Source organism: Gambusia affinis, linkage group LG07 (genome assembly GCF_019740435.1).
Source record: "Gambusia affinis linkage group LG07, SWU_Gaff_1.0, whole genome shotgun sequence".
Taxonomy (NCBI): Eukaryota; Metazoa; Chordata; class Actinopteri; order Cyprinodontiformes; family Poeciliidae; genus Gambusia; species Gambusia affinis.
The window spans coordinates 30,590,459-30,612,857 of record NC_057874.1 but is presented as its reverse complement, the minus strand read 5'-3'; the positions used below and the strand labels follow the sequence as shown (position 1 = coordinate 30,612,857).

The window sequence follows — 22,399 nt, the reverse complement described above, 5'->3', positions numbered from 1 at the left end:
AGTCTCCTGGGAATTCCTTGGAGACGTGAACATCTGTCTGCGGCGTGTTGATGCTGCTTGGCAGGGTGGCAGGCATGACTGTGTGTTTGGCAGAGTAGCTCAGCAACAATCAGGTAAAATGCCCCATTATGAGCATTCTTCTGAACTTAGATATTACAGTTGTTTACCAGTACCAGACACTGCTACGCTGCGGACACATCCGGGTCAGGACCGGCTGCTGTGGGAAAGTCTGCGGCTCGATGTGGCTTCTCATATCAGGAACATTTTCTGCTGTTCATAGAACAGCATTTTTGTGTTAAATAGTTTCAGGGTCATGTTGGCTGGAAGAGACAGGAACAGAGAGGGGAAACCAGATCTGTCAGAACAATCCGATCTGGACCACTGACCCAAATGGGAAGATAAAGTTCTGGAAATGACTCAGCTTCAGGTCTTTCTGCACATTGGAAAATGTGTCTTGCTACAAAAAGTCCCAAGTTTAGACTCTTTGAGCCTGAAAACAAAGTGAAACCACAGAGGAAGAAAAAAGGTTGCTCAGAGGACAAAGTGGTCTTTGTCAGGAAAACACATGGAACAACTTGAGGATAATAATATCTCTAAATATCAAAATGCAGAAGTGCTGAGTGGGAGCAGGTGCAACTCTGAATTCACCATTTTTCAGAGTTCCTGAAAAGCTGAGTAAGATGTTGGAGGTCTGGCCTGAACAATGTGACATTATGCAGCAGTGGTGGGGCCAGCGGAGAGGAAGGGTTGTCGACAGGAGCGGATAAGGTCGCCTTTGTTGGGATTAAACCCTGAGTAGCAGTGGCTCAGATGTGCAGATAAAAAACACAGTTTTCCTGCACTTTCACCACCTCCCTCCCCTGGTGTGTTCACTGCAGCCGCCACTTTTCTGCTGTTTGAACTCTGAAGGCTTCAGTGGAAACTATGGACGCTGCTTGTAATGTAGAAAAAATAACAGCAATAATTTTGTTTATTTAACCTGTTATAAAGAAAAATTATAGGTGTTCATTTTTCAAAGCCATATTTTCACTATCGTTCCAAACTACATATTTAATTCACAAGATAAATATTTTATTACTTTACTAATTAAGTATTTACTTTAAAACAAAATATTTGTCTTCAAATTAGATATATATTTTGCTAACTAAATATTTAGTTTTAAAATTAAAGATTAACTTTCCAAACTAAATATTTTTATTTTTGCTACAAAAATATTTTGCAACCATGCTAAGGTATTTAGTTACCAAAATAAATATTTCATTTGGAGCTAAATATTTACTTTCTATATGTGAATTAAGTGGCCCCCACACCACTAGGGGGGCCCAAGAGCATGAAGCTAGCATGATCGTTTTTTAAAATAACATTGAGTAATAAATGCTATTACACACGTGGGTGATGCTTCTTTTGGGGAAATATAAAATACTAAACATCTTAACTTGTTTGTTGTAAATTCAGTGTTTTTCTGCTACTTTCAAATAATGACAATAATATGACACACTTTAAATACAGCTCTGTTCACAAAGACAGCCAGAATGCTACATGCTGGTAGAGTAGCTTAGCAATGCTGAAGCAGTTGGTGATGACATGTAGGCCTGTCACGAGGTTTACTGGACGATAAATTGTTCCAGACGTTATTGCAATAAACAATAATGTTGTTCTCTTTCATGGTATTGTAATGCAACAATACATTCTGAGAGATTAATGAACTTTAAATTTTAATGGACATTTAACACTAGAACTAGAACTGGAAGACATTTTAAATATCCAATATAAGTCATGCAAATGGAAATTATTGAGTTCTTTCTAATTGATTATGCAAATAATTGATTTACTAACTTATTGCAACATGCCTATTGACACATTGGTATGAGCGGGGCCCCAATTGGAAATATGCTTAGGGCCCCAAAAAGGCTTGGGCTGGGCCTGGATGAGGAGAAGCCCTTCCTGCTTGTGTTTCTGGGTTCACTCGGTTGGACCTGAGTTACGGCCGTGACAGTAACTCAGTCTCCATGTTGTCGGTTTGCCTCCTCCAGCTGAACTCTTCACCTCCAGAGTTTCCTTCAATCCACCAGAACCAGACCTGCTCCGGCTCTCCAAGACGAACATCCATCAAAACCTCTCTGGCGGAGCTGAACTCTGAGGCTCAAGGGCACGCAGGCACATTTTATTCAGGAAGTGATATAACTCTGGTCCTTGGACTTCTGGGTAGTAATTCGTCTCATAATGGCAGTGCATTGTTGAAAATGGCAGCGCTCTGTATTTACCCACCTGGCTCAGGTTTCACACAATAAAACCCAACAAAACATTGGCGCTCCGTTGTAGTCCCAGCATGAGCGACACCCAAGGTCAGCCGACAGGCGATACGGCCGCAGACGCTCCGAGAGGCAGTCGCTCGCTTTGGGTTTAGCTGCTTTTCACTCCTGGCTGGAAACACAGGAAGTTATTGTAATGGTGCCTCAGTGGTCTAATGTTTAACATTTCTGCCTGTCTTGGCACTAATGGTGATCCCTTGTGACGTGTAACAGAGGCAAAGTGAGATTTAGACCCATAAACATGATCTATGTGCTTCTGTTTATTTGTTTCAGAATAAACATTAGAAATAAATGTTAGAAAAACTGCAGGGGTTCAGAATATCGAACATTTCTAAACTGTAAGAAAAACCTCATGAATCACAGCCAACCAGGACTGGTACTCATAATTTTATCGTTTACATACTGAATATGACTTGGAAGTCAATAGAATCAGATGTTTTAAATATTTTCTTTACTCTGAAACATTTACTCATCCATCCAACACATTTAGCATCAAACTCTGAATAAACTGAGAATACAGCAGTTTATTCTCAGTTTATTGAGAATAAACTGACTGCATCACCGTCTCCACTTACCTGTCTATGATTTTTGTTTTACTGTTTGTGGCAGATAATTTAACTTTCAAGATGGGAAAAATGTTTTGTTATAAGTGAAATGATCTGTAATTTTTCATCAATAAAAGTTATTTTGGTCTTATTTTAACTGTGCTAAGATATTTGCACTAGAATAGACCAAAAATGATTTTCAATTTTTGCAATATGACGGCAGCACTCGCTGCTTGTTCAGCTGCTGCAGAGCCATTGTTGCCTCTCCTGTCGAGAGGACAATCTACAATAACAGAAAAAAGTCACTGGATTTGGTACCAGTCTCTCTTTGGAATAAAAGTTGCTAAACATAGCGTCAAAGTTGCAGAAATGATCAACGTTGGATTCCCTCATTCTGACCACACCATCCACTCCTCCAAGGTGTGGATGAGTGGAAATGTAGATATTTTAAGGACAAAAATGACAATGATTCTTATAAGTAGCAAAAAAAAATTAAATCAGGTTTGTTGTTTGTTTTTTTCAAATCAGTATCTTTAAAAAAAAAACACTTAGGAAACTTTAACAAAAACTGCAGGTGTGTGTGTGTGCTGAATTTTTTTGTTAAGACATGTTTTTTCCAAAAAGGTACTCAAGTAAATGTAATTGAGTAGATATAAGGAGTTACTACCAAACTCTGGCTCTAATTGCGAAACATTAAAGGAAACATTAGCGCCCTAACTGGTGAGGCCGCCCTGTACATCAGTCAAGTGACGGGATAAATGAGACTGGCGTCCATTTTTTTGACATCATGCAATCTTCCCACACTACCTTTGCAATCGATTGGTAGATTGTGGTTTAGACAATTGAGTTGTCATGTTAAGCTGAACTTTTAAGACATTTTTGGTGAAAAGCCCAGAATGCGGTGAAGCTAAAGTTTCCCTTTCAGATGATCAAGCTGTGCCTTGATCAGCTGTTTTCTGACACTCTAAAGGGATGGATCTGCTTCCCTTCAGCTGCGTCCATCTGTCTGCTAGCTGCAGAGATGAACAGGAAGGGTTCCTCAGACAGAACATAAGTGAATCCGTATGAAGCTACAGATTGAAGTTTGTCCTTTGATGCCGTCCTGTATCGTCTCTAGCGGTTTGGAGGATTAAGGGTTATAAAAACGAGGAAACAGGATACATGGAGCAAAAAGCTGGGAAACATTATTATCAAATGAGATTAGCAGGACAGCGATGCATCTCTGCAGATGGAGACAAAAGAGCTGCAGCGCAGTATCGCCACAAAGCGGTGAAAGAATCCCTTAATGAGGTCAAAGGCCAGCTAACAGAGAGCGCATGTGGGAGGAACCAGAACCAGAACACTGGCTTTCCTTTTATTCAGGGTCCGGTTACACAACCAGCACTAGGAAGGAGTCTGGATGTAAAGTCACTGGGACAGACGAAGGAACGGGGAGGGACACATGGGGGTAAACAGAAGGGGGCGCCAACACGCGGCGTGGACGTCAGCGCTTTGAGGTCGGGGGTCAGCCTCAGTGGGTGGGGGTTAGGCCGAGCGTCAGCGCGCACACGTCACCTTCACTCGTTACGGGCAGCGCCACACGGCTAACTAAGCATGGCTAATTTCCCTGTGTGTTGTTCTGATCAACCCAGAACACAAACTCCAACTTCCTGTTGGGGGTCAGAGACAAAAACACGCTCAGAAACTGAACAAAACTGAGAAATCTGTTTCTAAAAAAGTAAATAAAGCATGTACACACTGAAACTAATGCTTCATTAAAGCAACTTTTCATTCAGTTTCAGACTATAAGCCCGTTGTGTTTGCACCGTCCACCAGTTACAGTCAGAATGATTAACCTGGAGTAAAATATAATTTAATCAGTTTGTTTATACAGTGCCAAGTCACAACAAATGTCATCTCAAGGAAAGCCACTGAAGGCACTGGCTGAAAAAGATTTTAAAAATATGGTTATCTAGAAGGTCAAAGGTCAGAAAAGGATGCAAAACAATCAACAGCATTTAGACAGATGGAGACAATATGGGGTAAAATAATTTTTTACAGGGAAACTGACATTAAATCACGCCAAATGTTTGGAGCAACCAAAATAAAACCACAAATACAAATTTCAGCAAATTTATTTATTAATTTCGAGGAAATGTAGCATCAAAAACAAAATACACAACAATAAGACAATCCAAAACATAAACACAGAAACACTCACACACACACTCAAATACAGTCCATAAATGAATGGTAAACAATTGGAAAAACATGGGTAATAAGTATTAACGATGTGAATAAAGGATGTGAGAAACCAGCAGAAATCTGTCAGTTTTTGGGATAAATCCCTGCTGCTCTGTGCAAATCAATACCAGCTGCTTTAACTTTAAACTGATGGCCTATAAAAAGGTTTCACGTAATCAAATGGTCGACCAGGGCTGCAAAAGCAAAGAAAACTTCACAAAAAGTCTCTGTTGCTTTTTAAAATTAGTGGTTCCAGCTGAATGCCATTGGAGACAAAACGACAGGAATTCACCATAAAGGAACCTCATAGGATCTATAACAGATGAACATTTTGTTCAGTAATGGCCCCACCTACTGCAAAATAACAACTTCACTTATTGTGTAAAAGAAAATTTGGGTTTACGGTGTACAGTTAATGAATTTAGCCACAATTACATCTATGCACAAGACTCCACTGCTGAAAGACAAACCTGATTACTGCAAAAGATGTGGAAAACTCAGGGAACTACAGTGAGAACTGTTCAGATGAGATCAAACTGAACTGTTTGTTTGGAGTGAACAAGATCCAGTTTGTTAAACACAAGTCTCTGAATACCCTTAGGTTTGTAGTATTGTAGCTGTGAGCACTTTTAATGCGTCTCCATGGCGGCGGCCTCTCCTCAGGATGATGGACACAGCCTGTTGGTCCGACTGCACACCTCAGTGCTCTGCATAAACAGGGAGAAGGAGGAAGAAATAAACAGCCTGCCCCCGCTCCAGATGGGGCTGAATATAGAGGTGAAAATTACAGGAGAGACGCTTGCCCTTTAAATAGGAGGTTGATCAGGAGCGTCCCTGTGACTCAGCAGGTTATGGGCCATGTCACCGACGTCAGCTGTCTGAACTGCGTCTCACTTTTTCTGTCTGCTGAAAGGAATTTTTCACAGTTTGGGCTTTTCTTAGCCAGATTCAGGTGGTTAAAATAAAACCTTTATTACATCCTCTCTAACAGGTTTACTGTGGATTTCCTGACAACCAAAACCATGTAGATAAATAGTAGTCTTTGTGCCTGGCATCATCATCTCCATGACCTTCAAATGGATTTAATATGCATCACGATGGCATAATGACTCTGTATGTCTGTTGTTCTACAGCAATTTCACCCAATTCAAAATAAAAGCATGAATACACATTCAACTGAAAGTTTAGAATTTATCCAGAAAACTTAATTTAAGGCAAGCTAAATTCAATATTTTTTTTAAAGTTAGCATTAGTATAAAACATTTGTGCTGCTATTAACGAATTATAAGCTAAAATCTTTTCATAGGTGATGTTGAAAAGCAAAAGTGGAGGTTTGCAGTAGAGCTGCCTCCATTCACCCACTGCAGAAAACAGAGATCATAAAAAAGTTAATAATCTGAAATTTGGGATTCAGCAGATTGTTGTCAAAAAAAACCCCCCATAGAAATACACACCTGACTCAACACACACGGTTCATATTTCTGCCCACATTAATAACTGTGTTTCTGCCTAACTCAACCTCGACTGAAATCTAATCCCTAAATGTGAAAAGGGGTTCCATTCCCTTGGACATGGACTTTGGTCCCCATAAACCTAACTGTCTTCAGGTGATTGGTGGCTTTAACATAAAAGGTCCTCAATAGACAACATAAACCAGCACACAGGCACACACACGAATGCTGTCACTATACATATGTATAGTTACGGAAATATATCTATCTATCTATATATATATATATACACACACACATATATTTCCCACTTGTCCTACTTCAGTGGAAACCAGTCTCTCATAATATTTGCAGGCCACCCTGTGGTGATATTTATTTAGTGCGTTTATTTATGAGGTTTTACTGCGTGCATCCCGGCGTAGCCGCTCCCGGCGGTTTCATGTCCGAGTACCACTGTTTATGAACGGGGTAAGAATGGGAGACAGGCTGGACGTTCGGGCCAAAGCTAACGCTGTGTGGGCGTGAACCATCTCCGTTTCTGGAAGCGCCGTTGGTGAGGAGGTTCTGCTTCAGAGCCGTCCATGCTGGAGGCTGGATAGCTCTTAGAGACACACCGTCCAGCACACAGACACACCAGCATGGACTGGGAGGGTGTGGTGAGGAAGAAAAATTACAATTCAGAAGGATATGAATACTTTTCTTATTGGAATATTTAGAGAATCAGCTGTGACTAGGCCTGTCATAATAACTAATGTTGCCAGGCCATAAATTGTCCTAGAAGTTATTGCGATAATAGATAATACTGTTGTTTTGAAACAAACAGCAACAGGCACAGAAAGAAGAGGGAACTCTCAGAGTCCAGGACAGGGGCCTCAAACTCCAGTCCTCTGGTCTCTGTCCTGCAGGTTTTAGATTTGGCACAAGTACAAAACACTGGAATGAAACGGCTTCATGACCTCCTCCTGGTGTAGCTCAGTTCTCCAGAACCTTAATGATCTAATTATTCTATTCAGGTGCTGCAGCAGAGGCTCATCTAAAGGTTGCAGGACAGCGGCTCCAGGACTGGAGTTTGAGACCCCTGGTCCAGGATATTTATCATGTTATGGGTTATGTCATGTACAAGCGATGCATGCATTTTGTCAGAAAATAACTTTAGAACTAACACATCATTTTTGTCTCATTTCACGTCATTCTAAGGCATAAAATAAAGATATGGGGCCTCATGCATAAAAGAGTGCGCAGTTTTCACACTAAAACTTGGCGTACTAAAAAATTTTGAAAAAAGAAATCGGATGCATAAAGCTGTGCGCCTTTCCTTTATGAATCCTGATTTGCGGGAAATAGAGCGCAGCTGCTGGTCCGCCCTGTCGCCTCCATAAATACATATGCAAATTAGTATAAATACCTGGAAGTCTGCCACCACGCGAAGCAGTAACCATGGCAACGTCCTGTTCGAAGCAGTTTAAGTATTTATAATAATAATAATAATAATATATTTTATTTAAAAGGTGCTTGGAGGAGACATAATGTCACCTCACAAAAATAAATTTTAAAGAAAAAAAATCCAAATGAAAAAAGTAAAAAATAAAGAGACCCTGCAAATGCCTGTTTGAACAGCAGCGGGAACGTGGACGTTTATTGTAATACTACATGATTTATGTCCATAAGGTGCATTCACAAACAGGGAGGCTCGACTGAAGGACGACTGCAGCTGGACCGGTACCGCACGGTGCTTTAAGTTGTGCTCAGAGCTCCAGGATGATCAGTGTGAGCAATCTAGACACTCATAAACCATCAACATCATTTCCCAGCAGATCAATCTGATCTCTGATCAGTTTCTCCCACTGACTCCTTCCCTTGGTGATGTTCTCCATCAGAGCCAAAGCTCCACAGGTAGCGGCTCACCTTTGAGCTTATATACGTGTGATTACATACACACCTTGATCACCTTAATAATCCAACCTGTTGATTATTTTTAATCAGCGGGTTTGAGGACCGCTGCGTTACATCCTTATGAGACAAAAACTGAAGAAAAGTACTATTTACATTGGAGCGAGGTTTTCACATCCTTTATGTTTATTTTCTTTATTTTGTGTGCGTGTTACCTTATTGTCTGATAAATGCGGTTCAGTTTCATCGTTCACGTTTCAACAATAAAATGTTAAAATCATGAAAACCACGGGGTTTGATGCTTCTTGGTCTAGAAAACCGAATGTCGTCAGATTTCAGTGGATTTAGGCGAGTTTTGACGCTTTGTAGTTTGATACTGTCCACAGAAAAAGTTTGCGAGGCTGCCACACATTTTCATGCCAGCGAAAAAGTGTGCGTATATTTACGCAAATTTTTATGCAAAGTTAATCTTTGTACATGCCGACAATTTTTGTGTACACGGACGCTTTATGCATGAGGCCCCTGGACCTTTTCCAGCATGGAACTGGTCCTGATTTGCCAAATAAATTTTGTTAAAGATTAAGGAGATTTCTGTCACCTTAATCAAAGTTTTTACAACTGAATAGGTGCCAACCAAGAACAAAACGTCTGCTCTGAAATGAAACTGAACCTAAAGCAGCCACATGTCTTCTGGAGAAATGCTGGACAGAGACTGAGCATTTTGGATGCAGCAGCTGTGCTTCCATCACAAATGTGCGCAAATATTTGTCTATATTCTGCTGAAATTGTTTTTGTGATTGCAGTGTTTCCATGAAGTAAGAAATTCAATTAAAATTGTGTGTACAAAATTGTTCATGCAATTAGTCATTGGATATTTTCGTAATCTACCATCGTCTACCAGCCAATCAGATGAGACGTTATTCGGCTTCTTTCAGGGGAAAGTCCTGATTTAGTTCCAACAGTTTTCTGAATTTAGACGTCTTTGTTTTCCAAACTTCTTCCTCAAAAATGTCAGAATCCGACGGTTTGATTCAGATCTTAAAGAAAACCTAACATTGGCTGAATTCCTGAGAAAAGAGTTTAGACGGCACTCTTATGATCTGTCTCTGCTTTTAACATTCAATTTTTTATCCATCCAAAATATGTGCAGATAAAAAACACATGAAAATGTTCTGGTTCAAAACTACAGGGAGAATAAAACAGAATCTAGGTGATTAATAAATATTTATTGATCAAATGACGAGTAGGGTAAATCAGACAAGGGATTTAGGAGTTCCTTTGAAAAAAAAGATTAATTGTAAGAAAAATCCATTAGATTATTGCAGAATGAAGAAAAATGTCCTAAACTGTCCTGAGGAAGTTCTCCAGAGCCAAACATCTTGAAAATACTCTTTTGGCCTGAAGAGTCTGTGCCTGACACTGATCTGCTGTAATAAAACTAAAGTCTTTGTTATCTGAGTGAGATCATCAATAAAACTACAGAACAAAGGAGTTCATCTGTCAAAGCCACTCCTCATAGTTTGTATTTTGGGTCAAACAGAACTTTTCCTGGACCTGCAGTGACTGAGCAGCGGCTGTCTGCTCCTGCAGGAGTTGGAGGAGGAGGAGGAAGAGGAAGGAGGAGGAAGGAAGGAGGAGGAGGAAGAGGAGGAGGAAGGAGGAGGAAGGAGGAAGAGGAGGAAAGAGGAAGGAGAAGGAGGAAGAGGAAGAGGAAGGAGGAGGAAGAGGTGGAAGGAGGAGGAGGAGGAGAAGGAAGGGGGAGGAAGAGGAAGGAGGAGGAAGAGGAAGGAGGAGGAGGAGGAAGAGGAAGGAGGAGGAAGAGGAAGGAGGAGGAGGAGGAAGAGGAGGAAAGAGGAAGGAGAAGGAGGAAGAGGAGGAGGAAGGAGGAAGAGGAGGAAAGAGGAAGGAGAAGGAGGAAGAGGAGGAGGAAGGAGGAAGAGGAGGAAAGAGGAAGGAGGAGGAGGAGGAGGAAGGAGGAGGAAGGAAGGAGGAGGAGGAAGAGGAGGAGGAAGGAGGAGGAAGGAGGAAGAGGAGGAAAGAGGAAGGAGAAGGAGGAAGAGGAGGAGGAAGGAGGAGGAAGAGGAAGGAGGAGGAGGAGGAAGAGGAGGAGGAAGAGGAAGGAGGAGGAAGAGGAAGGAGGAGGAGGAGGAAGAGGAAGGAGGAGGAAGAGGAAGGAGGAGGAAGAGGAAGGAGGAGGAGGAGGAAGAGGAGGAACGAGGAGAGGAGGAAGAGGAGGAAAGAGGAAGGAGAAGGAGGAAGAGGAGGAGGAAGGAGGAAGAGGAGGAAAGAGGAAGGAGGAGGAGGAGGAGGAAGGAGGAAGAGGAGGAAGAGGAGGAGGAAGGAGGAAGAGGAGGAAAGAGGAAGGAGAAGGAGGAAGAGGAGGAAGGAGAAGGAGGAGGAGAAGGAAGAGGAGGAGGAGAAGGAAGGAGGAAGAGGAGGAAAGAGGAAGGAGAAGGAGGAAGAGGAGGAGGAAGGAGGAAGAGGAGGAAAGAGGAAGGAGAAGGAGGAAGAGGAGGAAGGAGAAGGAGGAGGAGAAGGAAGAGGAGGAGGAGAAGGAAGGAGGAAGAGGAGGAAAGAGGAAGGAGAAGGAGGAAGAGGAAGAGGAGGAGGAAGGAGGAAGAGGAGGAAAGAGGAAGGAGGAGGAGTAGGAGGAGGAGGAAGGAGGAAGAGGAGGAAGAGGAGGAGGAAGGAGGAAGAGGAGGAAGGAGGAAGGAGAAGGAGGAGGAGAAGGACGGAGGAGGAAGAGGAGGAAAGAGGAGGAAGGAGAAGGAGGAAGAGGAGGAAGAGGAAGGAGGAGGAAGGAGGAGGAAGGAGGAGAAGGAAGAGGAAGGAGGAGGAAGAGGAGGAAGAAGGAGGAAGAGGAGGAAAGAGGAAGGAGAAGGAGGAAGAGGAGGAGGAAGGAGGAAGAGGAGGAAAGAGGAAGGAGAAGGAGGAAGAGGAGGAGGAAGGAGGAAGAGGAGGAAAGAGGAAGGAGGAGGAGGAGGAGGAGGAGGAGGAAGGAGGAAGAGGAGGAAAGAGGAAGGAGAAGGAGGAAGAGGAGGAGGAAGGAGGAAGAGGAGGAAAGAGGAAGGAGAAGGAGGAAGAGGAGGATGAGGACGGAGGAGGAAGGAGGAAGAGGAGGAAGGGGAAGGTGGAGGAGTAGGAGGAGGAGGAAGGAGGACGAGGAGGAAGAGGAGGAGGAAGGAGGAAGAGGAGGAAAGAGGAAGGAGAAGGAGGAAGAGGAGGAAAGAGGAAGGAGAAGGAGGAGGAGAAGGAAGGAGGAAGAGGAGGAAAGAGGAAGGAGAAGGAGGAAGAGGAGGAAGAGGAGGAGGAAGGAGGAAGAGGAGGAAAGAGGAAGGAGAAGGAGGAAGAGGAGGAGGAAGAGGAGGAAAGAGGAAGGAGAAGGAGGAAGAGGAGGAAGAGGAGGAGGAAGGAGGAAGAGGAGGAAAGAGGAAGGAGAAGGAGGAAGAGGAGGAGGAAGGAGGAAGAGGAGGAAAGAGGAAGGAGGAGGAGGAAGAGGAGGAAGAGGAGGAGGAAGGAGGAAGAGGAGGAAAGAGGAAGGAGAAGGAGGAAGAGGAGGAGGAAGAGGAGGAAAGAGGAAGGAGAAGGAGGAAGAGGAGGAGGAAGGAGGAAGAGGAGGAAAGAGGAAGGAGAAGGAGGAAGAGGAGGAGGAAGAGGAGGAAAGAGGAAGGAGAAGGAGGAAGAGGAGGAAGAGGAGGAGGAAGGAGGAAGAGGAGGAAAGAGGAAGGAGAAGGAGGAAGAGGAGGAGGAAGGAGGAAGAGGAGGAAAGAGGAAGGAGAAGGAGGAAGAGGAGGAGGAAGGAGGAAGAGGAGGAAAGAGGAAGGAGGAGGAAGCTTCTTGGCCGCTGGAGTTCAGAAATACGCGACTTCAGTATCGTTTTCTTTCACACAGATGGATGAAGAAAAACATGAGCTGCTGCACATGGACAGAGAAACCCAGAGAAACCTTTGGGTCACCGTTCTGTTTTACATGAATGGGTTTCTGATCCAGTATGAACCACGCAGAACCACTGAGTCAGCGTTCCCAGAACCAGAACCAAACATGGCGAGGCAGCGCTTAGTTTAACCCTTTCAGTGATTTAGAAACTAGCAGCAGTAGATTAAAGTCTCTCAGTGAAGGAGCATAGAACTAGATGGTGTAGAACTAGATGGTGTAGAACTAGATGGTGTAGAACCAGATGGTGTAGAACTAGATGGTGTAGAACCAGATGTTATAGAACTAGATGGTGTAGAACCAGGTGGTGTAGAACCAGGTGGTGTAGAACTAGATGGTGTAGAAGTAGATGGTGTAGAACCAGGTGGTGTAGAACTAGATGGTGTAGAACCAGATGTTATAGAACTAGATGGTGTAGAACTACATGGTGTAGAACTACATGGTGTAGAACCAGGTGGTGTAGAACTAGATGGTGTAGAACTACATGGTGTAGAACCAGGTGGTGTAGAACTAGATGGTGTAGAACTACATGGTGTAGAACTAGATGGTGTAGAACCAGATGTTATAGAACTAGATGGTGTAGAACCAGGTGGTGTAGAACTAGATGGTGTAGAACCAGGTGGTGTAGAACTAGATGGTGTAGAACTAGATGGTGTAGAACTAGATGGTGTAGAACCAGATGTTATAGAACTAGATGGTGTAGAACTACATGGTGTAGAACCAGGTGGTGTAGAACTAGATGGTGTAGAACTACATGGTGTAGAACTAGATGGTGTAGAACCAGGTGGTGTAGAACTAGATGGTGTAGAACTACATGGTGTAGAACTAGATGGTGTAGAACCAGGTGGTGTAGAACTAGATGGTGTAGAACCGGGTGGTGTAGAACTAGATGGTGTAGAACTACATGGTGTAGAACTACATGGTGTAGAACTAGATGGTGTAGAACCAGGTGGTGTAGAACCAGATGTTATAGAACTACATGGTGTAGAACCAGGTGGTGTAGAACTAGATGGTGTAGAACTACATGGTGTAGAACTAGATGGTGTAGAACCGGGTGGTGTAGAACTAGATGGTGTAGAACTAGATGGTGTAGAACCAGATGTTATAGAACTAGATGGTGTAGAACTACATGGTGTAGAACTAGATGGTGTAGAACCAGGTGGTGTAGAACTAGATGGTGTAGAACTAGATGGTGTAGAACCAGATGTTATAGAACTAGATGGTGTAGAACTACATGGTGTAGAACTACATGGTGTAGAACCAGGTGGTGTAGAACCAGATGTTATAGAACTACATGGTGTAGAACTACATGGTGTAGAACCAGGTGGTGTAGAACTAGATGGTGTAGAACTACATGGTGTAGGACTAGATGGTGTAGAACCAGGTGGTGTAGAACTAGATGGTGTAGAACTAGATGGTGTAGAACTACATGGTGTAGAACTAGATAACTAGACCAGTAGAACCGGGTGGTGTAGAACCAGATGTTATAGAACTACATGGTGTAGAACTACATGGTGTAGAACTAGATGGTGTAGAACTACATGGTGTAGAACTAGATGGTGTAGAACCAGGTGGTGTAGAACTAGATGGTGTAGAACCGGGTGGTGTAGAACCAGATGTTATAGAACTACATGGTGTAGAACTACATGGTGTAGAACTAGATGGTGTAGAACTACATGGTGTAGAACTAGATGGTGTAGAACCAGATGTTATAGAACTATATGGTGTAGAACTAGATGGTGTAGAACCAGATGAGTTTCTCCGGTCTGAGACTTTAGTCTCTGGTTCTGGAAACCTGGGCCGGTTCTGGAAGGTCCACTGTGGAACCGGTTTTATGTGGATCTGAATCTTCCTGTAAATCCAAACTGAACTCAGGACTGATTACTGCAGAATCTGATTCATGAACTGTTCCAAACATTTCTTTAGTTTTTCTGTCAATTAGAACCTTTGGATCGGTTCTGTAGAACTGGACCTGCCTTTCTTCAAGGAGCCGCTGGGACCCGGACAGGATGATAGAAAACTTTCACCCCAAGCTTCCTGCGGCTTTCCAGAACTCCTGACCTCTCCTGACCTCTCCTGACCTCTCCGTGAAACTTCCCCAGTGTTTGTTTTCAGTCTAACTGAGAGGAACCAGATAAACCACCTGGAACGGAGCTGCTCTGTGTGGGGAGACTCGGCGATGACCTTGGTGGTTTTTAGAAGAAGGAAACACAAGATGCATAAAACCTGGCCGCTCCATCAGGAAGCAGTTTGTTTTGGTCTGGCTGCTCCAGGTTGCTGCTCACACTTTATCTCACAGCGAGACGCTTCTGCATGAGAATGAGAGCAAACAGACAAATGCAGTCGAGCGTCAGCCAAATGTTGCGACTGGAGGCAGTTAATGCGCCCGCAGCGTGTTGGTGGGTCCACTTGGTTCTGACAGCTGGAGAGCTGCAGAGTTCAGGAGTAATTATCTGGAACATTTTCATCTAAATAAAAAGCTCCCTGTTTCTGATTTACAGCCAACTGATGGATTAAAGACGGAGTTTGGGAAGAGCAGCAGGAAGAAGGAAACACTAAAGGTGTCAGCGAGTAAATACGGCTGGAAATGGTCCTGCTAACGTCCCGTCAGCATGAGGAACACAAACACACTTCACTCATTGAGATGGAGGGAAAATAATTAATAAAAATAATTATGTATCATTGAATCATGTGGGCAACTTTTCATCTTCACAACATCAGCGTTTATAAACTAATCAGACGGGAAACTTGAAGCTGCTGCTGCGTTTCAATCAGCTGAAGATTTCATGTCTTTGGTTTCAGGTTTATTTTTCTCAGCTGCATTATTGTTTAAAGATTCAGTTTGTCTGGAGGCCTCGACGCAGCGGTCGCGGGTTCGACTCCCGGACCCGATGATATTTACCGCATGTCTTCCCCCCTTTCCTGTCAGCCTGCTTTCATATAAGGGACACAAAAAAGACCCCCTGCAGGGGTAAAAAAAGATTCAGTTTGTCTGATTCTGCTTCCTGTTTTCCATCAGTTTTTTAAACAATTTAGTTTCAAAGAAAGTGGTGAAAAGAGCAAAGTGTTGGGAAGAACCAGGAAGGATTAATGGGAACCAGTGACCTTCCACACTGAGGCTGTGGTGGAGGGTTACGTTAAGACAGGTGAGTTAATTAGGGGGATCATAAACAGCTGTGAAGAAGAAAAGTGAATAATTGTCTCAACAGAAGCTGAACTTGGATACACAGAAACTACAAACCAAAGAGCAAAACAATAAAAACTAAATGCACTAAGAATAAACTAAGAAACTAAATATGAACTAATGTGGGAAAACTTTCTAAACAATAACTCAGATATGATCAAAACACAAACTCCCAGAAATCCTAACATCCTGGGGTTTTTCTGTTCTTCACCTGGTTTGTGCTCATTTCTTGATTCCTTTTCTATTTAATGTTTTCCCTCAGTTCTCTGCAGTGATGTGGTTCCTCTCATCTGATCCAGTAATCACTGCCACATCCTAAATACCTCCCAGTTTTACCAGTATGTTGCCAGATCTTCTCCTCTTGCTCTTAATAATCTGTGTTCCTCCTAAAGTCGCCATAAACCCGCCGGATCCATCGCCGTGTTCAGAAACATTTCTGACAGTAAATCCTGGATCTGTGTTCAAGAAGGAGGAGGAGGAGGAGGAAGGAGGAAGAGGAGGAAAGAGGAAGGAGGAGGAGGAGGAGGAGGAAGGAGGAAGAGGAGGAAAGAGGAAGGAGGAGGAGGAGGAGGAGGAAGGAGGAAGAGGAGGAAAGAGGAAGGAGGAGGAAGCTTGAATCTGGAGTTCAGAAATCCGCGACTCAGTATCGCTTTTCACACAGATGGATGAAGAAAACATGAGCTGCTGCACATGGACAGAGAAACCCAGAGAAACCTTTGGGTCACCGTTCTGTTTTACATGAATGGGTTTCTGATCCAGTATGAACCACGCAGAACCACTGAGTCAGCGTTCCCAGAACCAGAACCAAACATGGCGAGACAGCGCTTAGTTTAACCCTTTCAGTGATTTAGAAACTAGCAGCAGTAGATTAAAGTCTCTCAGTGAAGGAGCATAGAACTAGATGGTGTAGAACTAGATGGTGTAGAACCAGATGTTATAGAACTAGATGGTGTAGAACCAGGTGGTGTAGAACTAGATGGTGTAGAACCAGATGAGTTTCTCCGGTCTGAGACTTTAGTCTCTGGTTCTGGAAACCTGGGCCGGTTCTGGAAGGTCCACTGTGGAACCGGTTTTATGTGGATCTGAATCTTCCTGTAAATCCAAACTGAACTCAGGACTGATTACTGCAGAATCTGATTCATGAACTGTTCCAAACATTTCTTTAGTTTTTCTGTCAATTAGAACCTTTGGATCGGTTCTGTAGAACTGGACCTGTCAGCTTTCTTCAAGGAGCCGCTGGGACCCGGACAGGATGATAGAAAACTTTCACCCCAAGCTTCCTGCGGCTTTCCAGAACTCCTGACCTCTCCTGACCTCTCCTGACCTCTCCGTGAAGCTTCCCCAGTGTTTGTTTTCAGTCTAACTGAGAGGAACCAGATAAACCACCTGGAACGGAGCTGTTCACCAACTGCATCCAGCTCTGTGTGGGGAGACTCGGCGATGACCTTGGTGGTTTTTAGAAGAAGGAAACACAAGATGCATAAAACCTGGCCGCTCCATCAGGAAGCAGTTTGTTTTGTGGTCTGCTCCAGGTTGCTGCTCACACTTTATCTCACAGCGAGACGCTTCTGCATGAGAATGAGAGCAAACAGACAAATGCAGTCGAGCGCCAGCCAAATGTTGCGACTGGAGTTAATGCTTAGCGTGTTGGTGGGTCCACTTGGTTCTGACAGCTGAGAGCTGCAGAGTTCAGGAGTAATTATCTGGAACATTTTCATCTAAATAAAAAGCTCCCTGTTTCTGATTTACAGCCAACTGATGGATTAAAGACGGAGTTTGGGAAGAGCAGCAGGAAGAAGGAAACACTAAAGGTGTCAGCGAGTAACACGGTTGAAATGGTCCTGCTAACGCCCCGCCAGCATGAGGAACACAAACACACTTCACTCATTGAGATGGAGGGAAAATAATTAATAAAAATAATTATGTATCATTGAATCATGTGGGCAACTTTTCATCTTCACAACATCAGCGCTTATAAACTAATCAGACGGAAACTTGAAGCTGCTGCTGCTTCAATCAGCTGAAGATTTCATGTCTTTGGTTTCAGGTTTATTTTTCTCAGCTGCATTATTGTTTAAAGATTCAGTTTGTCTGGGAGGTCGACGCAGCTCATCTGGGTTCACCTCGGACCCATGATATTTACCAATGTCTTCCCCTTTCCTGTCAGCCTGCTTTCATAAGGGACATAAAAGACCCCTGCAGGGGTAAAAAGATTCAGTTTGTCTGATTCTGCTTCCTGTTTTCCATCAGTTTTTAAACAATTTAGTTTCAAAGAAAGTGGTGAAAAGAGCAAAGTGTTGGGAAGAACCAGGAAGGATTAATGGGAACCAGTGACCTTCCACACTGAGGCTGTGGTGGAGGGTTACGTTAAGACAGGTGAGTTAATTAGGGGAAATGGATAAAATGGGAACATTTAATCAGCTGCATAAAAACTACGAGAACAGTAAAAAATGAAATATAAGGGGCAAAATAATGAGTTACAAACTGATAAAGAGACAAAAATTAGCTTAGCACCAAAATACTTTAAAGATCTGCTGTTGTAAAAACCTTCTGGACCTCTCAGGTCTTCTGGTTCTGATGTACAGAACCAGAACCAGAACCAGAACCAAACATGGAGCATTCAGCTTCTAATCTGCAACAAATCAGGTTCAAATAGTTTGGGGTTTTTCATCATAGGTTAGTTACATTTTATTGTGACTACTTGTTTGTCTAGTTCAGTTAGTTTTCATTAGTTTTTTATTCGTTTTTTATTTGTTTTTTCTTTCCTCTCTTGCTCTCATCGAAGGGCGACGCGTTCTTCCTCTGCTCCCTCCCTGCCCTGCTTGCTCTGCTTTCGTCTTTCTCTATATTTTTGGAGCATTTCTTTGCACATCCTCCAAACATACAAATTACGGATCTGGTCAACCGGTCTCTCAATGCGATCGATCCAATTTTCTCGACGAGAAGACTGGGCACAGGAGAGCCGTCTTGGACACACCCGGCGGGAAACGCCCTGGGTTTATTCGTGGTAGCAGGATTTCTGCTGGATACCTGGCTTACTGAAAAACTTGTGACGGACTTGGTAGAACTAGCAAACACTCAGACTGTTGGTGTGGACAGAGACACCAACACCAACTCACACCAACGTGAGTCTTTGTGAGACTGGCAGCCCAGCTGAGGACTCTAAAACTCACGAACATGATGGAATCCATCTTGGAGAAGTTGCTAGCTTTGGTTCAGTGGAACGACCAAACTAATTTGGAGAACTGGGAACTGAGATTTATCAGAGACTTCAGGGAAGATTGAAATTTATAATCTACCTTTACCTAAAACATTCGATATCTGAATTGTCTTCCCCATGTTGCTTTGTAAGGGCTGCATATTTCCAATCTCTTTGAAGAGATGGAAACATAACGCTCCTTCCCACCTCGCCCTTCCTGTTATCCATGCAGTTGTGGAGCTGAGCGCTAACAACGACATGCCTTGGTAACAACATCTTATCAGATTCTGTCGGGAGGCTGAGCAACGAGGTTTCCTGGCCCTGTGATGTCACCGCCTCCATTCATGTCTTTGTTATGTCTGAATGTTGCCATTTGTCCTAATGCGTCCTTTCCTCTTTTTTATTTTATTTTGTTAGAAACTGTGAAGTTCTCACTTTAACCCAGAAAAGGAATTAGACTAGAGGATACTTACTTATACTTACCTACCAACCCTGACTAGGAGAATCCAGTTTATTTATTTGGATCAACATCATCAGCTTTTTCCTCTTTTGCTCTTTTTTTTGTTTGGTTTGTATTTCCTTTGAAATCCTGTAAAGCTCTTTGTTTTACCTTGTTGCTGAAAATGTGCGATATAAATAAAATTACCTTTAGCTTTTAGTTTCTATTTGTCTTCAGAGTGGGTTTGATATGTTTTGTGTTTTTCTGTGTATTTATTTTGAGTCTCTGTGTTGTTCTGTCTCCCCCTGATTGTTCCCAGTTGTGTCCTTTGTTCCTGGTTGGGTTCTTGTCTGTGTGTCTCAGTCCGTCGTCAGTCCAGTCGTTTACTCTGTTACCTGTGTTGAGTCCTGGTTTTCGCTCAGCGGTGCTGCCTGGGATTTTGGACTGTTTTTGGATTTTTTTGTACACTTTATTCTTCATTAAATCTCATCATATTCACTGCAACCTGCAACCTCACACCACTATTCATGACAGGGTTTGCTACTTTATATTGTTAAATATTGTTTATTTGTTATAGTAGTAGTTTTAGTTTTTTCATACTTTGGTTAATTTTAGTGCACCAAATTTTCAAAAATGTATTAAAATGTTATTGAACAACTGACTCTGTTTTTACTCTGTATTTAAGATAAAAACAACTTTGTCAAGATGTTTACTGGGATTTTTTAAACTCAAATTCACAACCATGTTTATTTTTCTCTCCAAAACAAATTGAGTTATTTATTTCCATCCTTTAATTTATATTCCTTTCAATTATTATGCAAATGTTTGTTGCTTGTTTCATAACTTACTGTTTGCAGTTTATATGATGTAAAGCACTTGGAATGCCTCGTTGCTGAAACAGCAATAAACCCGACCGGCTGGTTTGGACTGCAGGTGGTTGAAGCAGCAGAAGGTGATGAAGTAACAGAGAAACATGAGGAGGAAGACGACATCTCTTCATCACCTCCACCATGGACCAACATGAAACCTGAACTGGTGCTTGGACAGTTCTGTCTCCTCAGAAAAACTCAGACTAAGAGCTTTTTATTCCTGGAGATGAAGGCCGGTGAATCATCAGCCCAGCACTTACTTATGATTTAAAGTTGGAGATTAAAATGTTCTCGGCTGCTTTCCGTGTCCAGAAAAAACACCCCCTCTGGCTGCACACCCAGACCGCGAGCTTCAACATCCCGCCATGTCCAAGCCACAGATATCAGCACCATATGAAAAGAAACTGGAATAATATGCAAATACCAGCTCCTGCACGCTGGGAAGGTCCACACTGCTGAGAAGCGAGGAGAAACTGCAACGCTTCTCCTTTACAGCAGCAACTGGCACGGCTTCATGATGAAATTCCTCGCTAACATCTGTCAGGGAGAAAAAAAACACACAAGTGCTTTTACTAAAAAAGTGAAACAATGATCAGATTGTCCAAGTCAGACCTGATAGCCATGAAAACCTGATGAAAGCAGGTCTGGAGAGATTATTTCTGGGAACCGAGAGGATCCAGTCTCTTCTCCGTAACCCAGCGTTGTTAAGTGGTGTAATGGGGCGGCCATTAAACTTGTGTTCAATGAAGGTAGGTCCAGTTAAACAAGCCCCCCCCCAGCGCTGACGGGGGAGGGCATCTGGTTCTGATTACGACCCAGTAGGAAAACACAATAGGCCTCTTCAGCCGGGCTCTTGATGCTGTTCGCTCCGATTTGGCCTGACGCTTTGCCGCAATTCCCAGCCACAAACAAAAACACTTGAAACCTGAAACTCAAACAGACCATGTTTCTGCTTAATGACGAGGCAAACCGCGGAGTAATCTGATTACAAGATGCATGGAAGAAAGAGGCTGCTGCTCCGCTCCGTTATTCGCCTTTCAACAGCTTCACCACAAGCTGACCTGACTTTGACTCGGTTTAAACCCCGGTAGCGTCACAATGACACCAGCCGAAAGTTTCTGAAGCTACGGTCGTTTCCTGGTTTCCAAAAGGAAGTCCAAACGTAAAGATGGGAGACAAGGCTTAAAACTTTGCTTTTTACTAAAGCTAATGCTGACCAAGTCTTCCTCTGCTACTTTCTCCTACTACTCTCCGATTATCCAAGACAAAATAAGGCTGCTTGTGTACAGTTGAGAAGTCCGTTTCTTCATCAGATAGGAAGCGCTGGAAGCTCTTTTAGATGCTAACGGAGCTAATGCTACTGCCGCTGGTACTAAATGTGAAACATGGACCGATACCGGACCCTAAACAGCTGTTACCGGACCGGACACAGAGCTACAGAACCACTTACCGGACCAGAGGTAGGTGTCGTTCATTGATTCATTCATGGAGCTGAAGGCAACAGCAGCTCCTCCTCTTCCTCCGTTTCTTCATTCCCATCGTTTCAACCCTCCGGTCCAAACTGAAAATTGTTACTCAGCTCTGTTTTAGCTGGATGAAGCTAGCGCAATCGGACCAAGCATACGCCATTTACCCATAATGCATTGCAGCATAACCAACAAGGCAACGTCAGTATGACAATATTTAATTAAAACTACTAAAAAATAAACAGCTTTCAGTATTTTTACTATTTTATATTTATATTTCTGTGAACGAATCGGTAAAGTACCTTGAGAAAACACGTGTTGTAAACCAGGCGGTGGTTATGTGACGTCATCGCTACAAGGTTTTCTGTTTGAACAGCTTGCTGCAGCGCAGCGCCTCAGTCCAGTCAGGTCAGTGTTTTTGAGGGCAGCGGGTTTATTTTGGCCCCTGCAGTGGAACCGGTAAGCAGTTTGCTTTTCTCTTTAAGCTCCAATGACAGATACTGTAGCTCTTCACAGCCAAAACTGGGAGGAGGCGCCACTGCACCCACAGAGCTGCCCTTCATCATCATCACTGCCCTTCATCATCATCACTGCCCTTCATCATCATCACTGTCCTTCATCATCATCACTGTCCTTCATCATCATCACTGCCCTTCATCATCACTGTCCTTCATCATCATCACTGTCCTTCATCATCACTGTCCTTCATCATCACTGTCCTTCATCATCACTGTCCTTCATCATCATCACTGCCCTTCATCATCATCATCACTGCCCTTCATCATCATCACTGCCCTTCATCATCATCACTGTCCTTCATCATCATCACTGCCCTTCATCATCATCACTGTCCTTCATCATCACTGCCCTTCATCATCATCATCACTG

General features: G+C 43.2%; 1 long non-coding RNA gene across 1 annotated transcript; it reads right to left on the bottom strand.

The window, feature by feature from the left end:
- Window positions 1–5,889: 5,889 nt before the first annotated feature.
- Window positions 5,890–21,658, bottom strand: LOC122833805. The gene is made up of 3 exons (XR_006371056.1): window positions 21,496–21,658; window positions 20,470–20,582; window positions 5,890–5,986 (listed from the first exon to the last, which is right to left on the bottom strand). It is a non-coding gene; the product is annotated as an uncharacterized LOC122833805 (long non-coding RNA).
- Between the last annotated feature and the right edge of the window lie 741 nt (window positions 21,659–22,399).